General features: G+C 33.5%; 1 pseudogene; it reads right to left on the bottom strand.

Moving 5' to 3' along the window:
* Window positions 1-1750: 1750 nt before the first annotated feature.
* Window positions 1751-9140, bottom strand: LOC126888642 (uncharacterized; annotated as a pseudogene).
* Window positions 9141-9443: the final 303 nt, after the last annotated feature.

Here is a 9443-nt window from a genome sequence, read left to right as displayed (position 1 = left end):
TAATAGGGATTAAAAGAAATGCCTTATTGAAGATGCGGAGAAGCTTATCTAGAAAAACACTGAAATTATAGTCCACGTCTATAGAAGGAAAGTGCCACTCAGAAGTTAAGCATAAATTTTGGAATTTACGAAAATTCCCGGTGGAAAAAATCCTACCTAAACGTCGGGTTTTTGAGGAGGGTTTGCTGAAGATGTTAAACTTCGTATACACTGCTTCATGATCAGATAGTCCCGCATTAATAACTGTAGAGCAGACATCAAGGGGTGAGAAATCGGAGACAATATAATCGATTATGGTAGATGTAGTTTGTTTTTGTAATCCTTGTAGGAGAAATAACGTGCATTGAGAGACCATACGATTCAAATATGTTGGCCAGGGACACTTGGGTAGCACAAGCAGCAGCATAATTAATGTTAAAATCACCGCATAGAATTTTTCTGCTTTTATGAGGCAGGTCATCTAACAAATTTAGCAGGTTCTGAAAAAATAGTTCCACGGTAGAGTCAGGTGATCTATAAATGCAAATAATGTAAAGATTAAGATTTTTATTATAAACTACGGAAAACTCAAAGAAGGATCATACTCTTGTCAAAATCAAAATGATTAGCCTTCAAAAGCTGGTTTAAATAAAAAATAATACATCATGCATAATTTTATTTACTTATCAACATTGGCCATTTGCTTCTGGCCACTGTCGTTATTGACCAGTTCCTGATGAAAACTCTAATTTTAAGTTATTTTTTGTTTCAACATTGGCGAATAGCTAATATTACTGTCGTTAATGGCCTAGCAATGTCGCCAATAACCAGGGAAAATGGACATTCACGACAATGCCCGGCATTTAACGTCAATGTATGGTTTTCGTACTGGAAGATGGTGTACAGATACAATATTCGTCATTAAGCAAATTATTGAGAAAACACTAGAGTATTATAATAGACCAGCTTTTCTACGTGTGAGTGACTTAAAGAAAGCAATTGACAGAGTAAGATGCAAAGATATAAGTCATCTTTTGAGAAGAAAGAAATCACCAATCGGATCTGTCGGTTAACCGCGCAGAAGATGGAGTGACAACCTACCATAGAGGTCAATTAACAAGCAGAATTGCTTATAAAGCTAAGGAAGAAGCCTGGTTATGGAAGGGACAAAGTCTAACAAAAAAACGACAAGACTAAATAGAAGAGAATTGAAAACAATTAGGCGAAAGTACACAAATCGTTGAGAAATTACGGAAAAATAAGAAAGAATTCATGTTAGTAGATCGGATATGAGTTCCAGCTTATTAAAATACCTTTCTAATTTCTAACGAAACGTAATAGCTTTTAAATTAATAATAAACAATTATATTCTTAGTACACCTCTGTTTCTTGAATATTCAAACAAGTTCTCTTGAAGTGCAGTTTTTCAAAAAATGCAAATTGTGCAGATGATTAAATTTTATAAAAACCAGATGCACAAAAACGACATGCAGGCATTCAGTCAAAGGGTAAGTTGTAAAGTAAGTTAAGAGGTATATAATACTGACCTATTAAGGCTGCAGCTGAAGAACATACAGCTGTAATAACCGATGTTTCTATAAATACACAAATCGATGAATATATTCCCGTATAATATTACTTCTCATACTCGTACTTATTTATATGTATTGGTTTTATGATGGTATACCCGTGCAATATAAGGCTACCTGTAAATTGTGTAAATGTACCATGATGATATTATTATAATTTAAATAGAGACCAGTAACGAACATTAAATCGTTAGATAATCCATTATATCAAATACATAATCTGGAGCTAAAAAGAAAAATATACGATTTTATAAGTCATATTATGTAGACTCGATTTGGATATGCATAGCCCTTTTAAAGTTCTTTAAGATTTTTACACAGTAGGTACTGCTCAAAGCGAAGAAGTTATAAATATCGATATCTTCTTTTTTTATCGTAGTTCTGTTCAAGAATTTATAAAAATATGGAGCTAGAATGTTATTCTGTATCTTCTTCCCGGAATTTTGCGCTGTATTAACGAGGTGCAAAAAGATACACATCTTAAGATGTCTCATTACAATTACATGGCCAAAATATTGCAACTTTCGTTATGTATATATTATATTCTTTTCTTTATTTCTTTGCTCTTTTTCATTCGGTGTAAAACTATTTCATTTCTTTTTCGATCAACCCAACTTATGGTTTCTCTAACGTTCCTCCAATGTTATCATCAATATCTCTGTAATTGTATATAGATAGCTCTCAATGCTATACAGAAATATGGAGAATATTTAGCAGCGTATTAATCTAATTTTAAGGTTTATTGTATGGTGTATTCCAGGAATATACGACTGTTTTGGATTATTGCGACAACGAATATTTTAGTGTGGAACATAAAAGTGCGAAAGTATTTTGCTCTAATAATTACTCCAATAAACAACAATATAATTTGCAATTTACTTTCGTTCTTCATATTTTGCACAGTACAATATTCGTTGTCGCGATAATCCAAGAGGGTCGTATATTCGTAGAATGGGGTTAATGTCTATTAATGAGCATTTTCTTTAGTTTATAGAAGACAGCTCTGGCATTTTCAATGTGTATTATTATTTTATTGTCCATATCCCATTTAACTAGTTATCGTTAACGTTGGCGCCCAAATAGGTGATATTGTTGACTCTTTCTAACTCCATTTTTCTTCTTCTTCTTCTTCTTCTTCTTCTTCTTCATCCTACTTATAGACCTAATAGGCTCAAGGCCTGTTTACTTCGGTTTTTAGCCTCAATTTACGTTGTCTTACCATCTTTTCCTCGGTTGTCCCAATGATCGAGTTATCGTTAACCTTGGCGCCCAAATAGGTGATATTGTTGACTCTTTCTAACTCCATGATTCTTCTTCTTCTTCTTCTTCTTCCTACTTATAGACCTAATAGGCTCAAGGCCTGTTTACTTCGGTTTTTAGCCTCAATTTACGTTGTCTTACCATCTTTCCCTCGGTTGTCCCAGTGATCTTATTCCATTTGGCGATTTGTCTCTTGCTATTCGTACTACATATTCTATTTTCTGTCATTCTTTCTATGTTTTGATTCCATTCTATTTTTCTTCTTTTGGTCCACATGTTTATTTCTTCTATACCACATCGCGCTCGTACTTTCTCACTTCTTACTCTGTCTTTTCAGTATGGTTTGTTATTCTTCGTAAGACTTTCATTTCTGCTGTTACCAGCAGTCTTTGTGTTTTCGCCGTATCTGCTCTTGTTTCCGCTGCGTGCGTAATTATCGGTCTTATTGTTGATTTATATATCCTGGTTTTTCGTAGCTTCTTCTTCCACTTTTCCGTAACTTAACAGTTTTATTCCCAAATATTCCGTTTCCATCACTTGTTCTATTATTATGATATTTACGACCAGTTTACGTCGTATTGGTCCCGCTGATATCATATATCACTATCGATTTAGTTTTTTCTGTTGAGATCACCATGTTGTATATGAGTACCGTGTCTTCGAATTCTTTAATTAATCTTTGTAGGTCATCTACATTTCCGGCTGTTATTAGGGCGTCGTCGGCGTAGCATATTATCTTTATTTCCTTTTCGCCCATTCTATATCCTCTTCTTTTTTTAACTTTCTTTGTGATTTCATCCATTATCAGATTAAATATTAATGGGCTAAGCGAATCTCTTTGTCTAATGCCAGTTTCATACTTGATAGGTTGCGATAGTTTGCGTTTAACTCCATTTTTCTGACAACCATAAGTTTTGTCTTAGAAATAATAAGATTTTGCCCAGGTGCATCACCATCTTCGATCACTGTTTATAATCGTTATACCTCATTGGAAGCAATCAGTACCGGGTCGTCTTCTTGTCTGAGATTGTTGTTATTAATTCCGTTTATTTTAGAGTCTGCCTCTTCATCGAAGGCTTCTTGAAATACAAATTCGGAATAAATATTAAAGGGTTAGGAGATAAAATACATCCCTACCTCGCTCCACGTCGTATTTCCACTGATTCTGTCGTGTTCTGATCAATTCGTGTATTTGCACATTGACACCAATACAATTTTTTGATAAAACGGTGATCGTGGTCATCAATTCCCACCCATTTCAAGACATCTTAGCTACCCCGGTCAAAGGCCTTCTCGAAGTTGATAAAACACATAATATGTACTGGTTGCTCTGTAGTGTTTGTGTGGCTTTTCAATACATAATTCGACCTCCAAGTATTGCTTGCTTTGAGTCTCAGGATTAAGTAGTCTCTGTGTCGAAGCTAAATCTTAAACTGTCTTTCTTTACCCTCGTTTACTCACAAATTGAGTACTAGGAATCAAACGTTGGATTTGTGCCTAGATAAATTAAGGTGTTGTGAAATGTAAATTGTAGATTCCTCACGACTATTCATTTATCGTCCGTTTGGCTTTGAAGAGTGTAGAAAGCTCGGATTTAGTCTGTGACCAGAATTTGTTTTCCAACGTAGGAAATCTTTCTCTACAATATTAATCATAATTATAAGTTTTATTGCTTTAACCGCAGAAGCATTTCCCGACATATGTATACAATACCTGAAATTGGACATTTTAGTAACGTGTATATTACTATCTTCTATTTTTATTTTCATTGTCCCATGTCCATATCTTTGTTTATTATCGTAATGGAATACAATTACTGTAAAGGTGGTCGATATGTTTTAATTTATTGTTTTTTGATAACAAAACATGTTTGTTCTCATGATATATTAAATAGTCAAACTAACCTTACCAAGCTTAATTATTCTTTTGAGGTAAAAATAAAAGTTAATAATATCTAGTGTTTATTACTATTATTAACTTTTATATATTGCTCTAATTATTATGTTATAATTAAAAGTTAATTTTTCTACCTATCTAAAAGCTTAATTAACTAAGACTAAAACTAAGATAATAGCGCTTATACAGGGTGTCCCGAACAGATTGGTCATAAATTATACCACACGCTCTGGGGTAAAAAATAGTTCGATTGAACCTAACTTACCTTAGTACAAATGTGCTCATAAAAAAAGTTACAGCCCTTTGAAGTTACAAAATGAAAATCGATTTTTTTCAATATATCGAAAACTATTAGAGATTTTTTATTGTAAATGGACATGTATCATTCTTATGGCAGGAACAACTTAAAACAAAATTATAGTCAAATTTGTTCACCCCATAAAAAATTTATGGGGATTTTGTTCCCTTAAACCCCCCAAACTTTTGTGTACGTTCCAATTAATTCATTATTGTGGTACCATTAGTTAAACACAACGTTTTTAAAACTTTTTTTCCTCCTAGTATTTTTTCGCTAAACCAGTTTTTATCGAGATGCGGCTTCTCTTTTAATACATTTACGTAAAAATGTTATGGGGGTTTTGTTCATTTGAATTTGAAGCCCACAATCAACCTGAAGTCCTTACTAGCTTTTTTTAGAAGTGAAGTATCTATATCCGTATATGTGCCATCGTTGATTGAACACACGGATAGATCCCCAAAGCTGTACAAAAAAAACCGTAGCAACTTTTCTTCTCTCAAAAAACTATAGCCATCTATAGTTAAGCAAGATGATTACGCGGCAGCCGAAACAAATCGAGCATAAAAGGTTTCTTCTCTTCTCAATGCCTCCCCTATATGCTCAACGTAAATACGGTTCCCCCACTCTTTGTCTAAGCTTGAAAGTTCTTCGGATTCTCCGTGTATTCAATCAACGGTGCCATGCATTTTATTTGCATGCGTTTTGTGCATTCATTTTATTTGTAAAGCACATGCAAGTTGTACTTTTACTTTTGTTTTTTTATTTTTAATAAACATGATTAATGACCTTAGTCTTATACTTGTTCTTTCCAAATTCCACATTTCATAATTTGCATTAGAACTTGACATTTTTCCAGAAGAAAGAGAGGAAAAAGTAGACACATAATAGAACGGCATAACGCCTGATAACACCATGAAAGAGAGGAGACACGCAAGAAGGTATTGTTAGCGGTATTTTGAAATTCTTAACTTCTTCCAAATTGCGAGCCATTAAAAAATTGATAAACTGTAGGTAGAAAATTGTCAAATGACAGTTTAAAACTCATGATTAATAATAAGCACAGAGAAAACAAACAACACAATAATACCTTAGACTGTAGACGTATATATCCTGGCTGACCAATCTTGGGAAATGGACTGGTTTAACGTTTAGCGTCAACAGTTGACGTTAAACGTTAAACCAGTCCATTGACCAATCTTATTATATTATTCACATCCACTCTAAATAGATCAGTTACTGATCTATTTAGAGTGGATGTATAATATAATAAGAATAATATAATAAGATTGGTCAATGTGTTCACCAGCATCTCTAGAAGATGGGCACCTTTAGAAGAAGAACGGATTAAATCTATAGATCTACTAAACTATTCTTTCTTTTTATTTAACATATAATATAACTTTTACTTGAGTCGGCATTAGACAAGTGTCAATGTTTGATGTCCTAAAGGCTAAAGCGAGTTGTGGTATTTACATTTACAGAGATATCACAACATATTTAGCTTAGATAAATGCAGTTGCCACAATAATATGTGTAACTAATAATTTATATTGTAAAAAATACTATCTGGTTTCTTATGTATTATTATGTGGCATTACACTCTTATTAAAGTATATAGGAGATATAGATATAGGAGAAGATGAAATAATAGTGGAATTAATAAAATAGGGAGGAAGAGAATTACATAAAGAAATAAACCAGCTAATACAACAAAATTAAATATGGACAAAACAAACTACATACGATTGAACACACGTATTATAGTGCCTACTAGGGATGGCGGTTTTTGACAAAACACCGGTTTTCGGTTATACCGGTTTTTTTGCTTACGGTTTAACCTGGCTGTTATAACCGGCCAAAAAAACCGGTTTCTCCAAAAACCGGTTTTCGGTTTTTTTTAATCCAATAGGTTACAATGTTACATTTACAATGAACTTTAGTTTGCGATACTCCACTCGACTCGATACTCGATATAAATGTGATCAAAATTAGTACTATCGAAAGAACATCAATATCAATATAAATAAAACACAATTTTTAATAAAACCATTTTATTCTATTAATTAATATATTTATTTAATATTTTATTATTATTATATATTTATTGATTATTATTAAATATAATATAGCGTAAGATCAATATGTTATACATATTGCAATAATATACAATTTAACCCAACCATTTCAACTTATAAAACATTTCCCAGACTCTTTTAAATGGGATTTAGAAAAAATAATATTAACAAATATTTTACTTAAAAATAAATTGGATAAAGCAATTTATCTTTTATTTTTATATCCATCAAAAAAAAATTATCATCTATATCTAATAAACGTTTGTATATTTGTAAATAATAGGTACATTTTACCTCATTTAATACTTCCTGTATGGGTGTATCGTTTTGAAAACGTAGGGAAATCCTTGGAGATTCGTATTCGTAATCGGTAATTCAATATTCATAGTCAGAACATTATTTTGGTAATCAGAAAAAGTCATTCACCCACTTTCAATGTCAAGAGTCAAGTGTGAAAAATAGATGATGCTTGCGTCTAGTTCGACCAGATCACTTCTTATGTAAATATTATGATTACAAATACCTTTTAAACGAAATATTATAATAAAACTTGATTGTTTCTGGCTGATGTGAGTTTGCACTTTTAGTTTGCTTCTGTATTTATAAAATAAAATTTGAATTATGGTTTTGTTTGGAATAATTATTACTTGATAATAATAATTATGATTGGAATCCAAAATAATACCTAACCTAATCCTAATCACCGTAAAAACTTAATAACCGGTTTTTACTTTAAAAAGAAAAAACCGGTTATAACCGGGACAACAAAACAACCGGTAAAACCGGTTATTGCGAAGTAAAAAACCGGTTTTAGGTTTAAACCGGTAGGTTTTTCCCATCCCTAGTGCCTACATATAAAAAAAGAGATCGGGAGGAACTTTATTAAACATCACATATAACATTCTAGCAAACATACTAAACATGAGACTTAAATCATGCGCTGAACGAATATTAGGAGAATACCAGAACAGGTACAGACCGGGGAGGTCGACGATTAATTCCATACATACAGTGGAGCAACTAATTCAAAAATCGAGAATCATCATCATTCTCTTTGCCTTATCCCTATGCGGGGTCGGCTTCCCTAATTGCATTTCTCCACAGAATTCTGTCTTGGGTCATATCAATGTTAATCCCCTTTACCAACATGTCCTGCCGTATCGCCTCCCCCCAGGTCTTCTTTGGTCTTCCTCTCCTACTCCTTCCAGGAATCTGCACTTCAGCTATTCTTCGTATTGGGTGATTAACGTCTCGACGTTGGACATGACCAAACCATCTTAACCTATGCTCTCTCATTTTGGCATCAATTGGTGCCACACCTAGACTTCCCCTAATATACTCATTTCTAATTTTATCCTTCTTTGTCACTCCACTCATCCATCTAAGCATTCTCATTTCCGCCACATGCATTCGTTGTTCCTCTTTCTTTTTTACTGCCAACATTCAGTTCCGTACATCATAGCCGGTCTTATGGCTGTTTTATAAAATTTTCCCTTCAGCTTCATTGGAATTTTTCTGTCACACAACACACCACTCGCTTCTTTCCACTTCATCCATCCAGCCCTAATTCTACTGCATGCATCTCCATCTATTTCTCCATTACTCTGTAATACCGATCCTAGGTACTTAAAACTATTGCTTTTCACAATCATTTCACCATCCAAAGATACCATTTTATTTGTAGTAGCTCCATCTTTAAATGAACATTCCAAATACTCTGTTTTTGTCCTACTAAGTTTTAAACCTTTTTCCTCCAGAGCTTGTCTCCACTGTTCCAGTTTTTGTTCTAAGTCTCTTTCACTATTTCCTACTAGCAAGACATCATCAGCATACATTAAGCACCATGGAATGTTACCCTGTAGTTTCTCTGTTATCTGGTCCAAAACTAATGAGAATAAATACGGACTAAGCACAGAGCCTTGGTGCAATCCTACTTTTACATGAAATTTATCAGTCTCTCCCACACCTGTCCTAACACTAGTCGTTACTCCCTCTTACATATCCCTCACAATCTTTACATATTCACCAGGGACTCCTTTCTTATTGAGTGCCCACCACAGAATCTCTCGAGGAACTCTATCATATGCTTTCTCAAGATCAATGAATACCATATGAGCGTTTGTTTCTTTACTCCTGTATTTTTCCATCAACTGCCTTATAATGAAAATTGCATCTGTTGTTGATCTACCCTGCATAAAGCCAAATTGATTCTCGGATATTTCGGTCTCTTCACGTATCCGTCTGTCAATTACTCTTTCCCATATTTTTATGGTGTGGCTAAGCAGTTTTATAGCCCTGTAGTTTGTACATTGTTGTATTTCTCCCTTGTTTTTGTAAACAGGTACC

This window comes from Diabrotica virgifera, chromosome 7 (assembly GCF_917563875.1).
Source record: "Diabrotica virgifera virgifera chromosome 7, PGI_DIABVI_V3a".
Classification (NCBI taxonomy): domain Eukaryota; kingdom Metazoa; phylum Arthropoda; class Insecta; order Coleoptera; family Chrysomelidae; genus Diabrotica; species Diabrotica virgifera.
The sequence above is the reverse complement of the archived record's forward strand: the minus strand, read 5'-3'. Positions and strand labels throughout refer to the sequence as shown.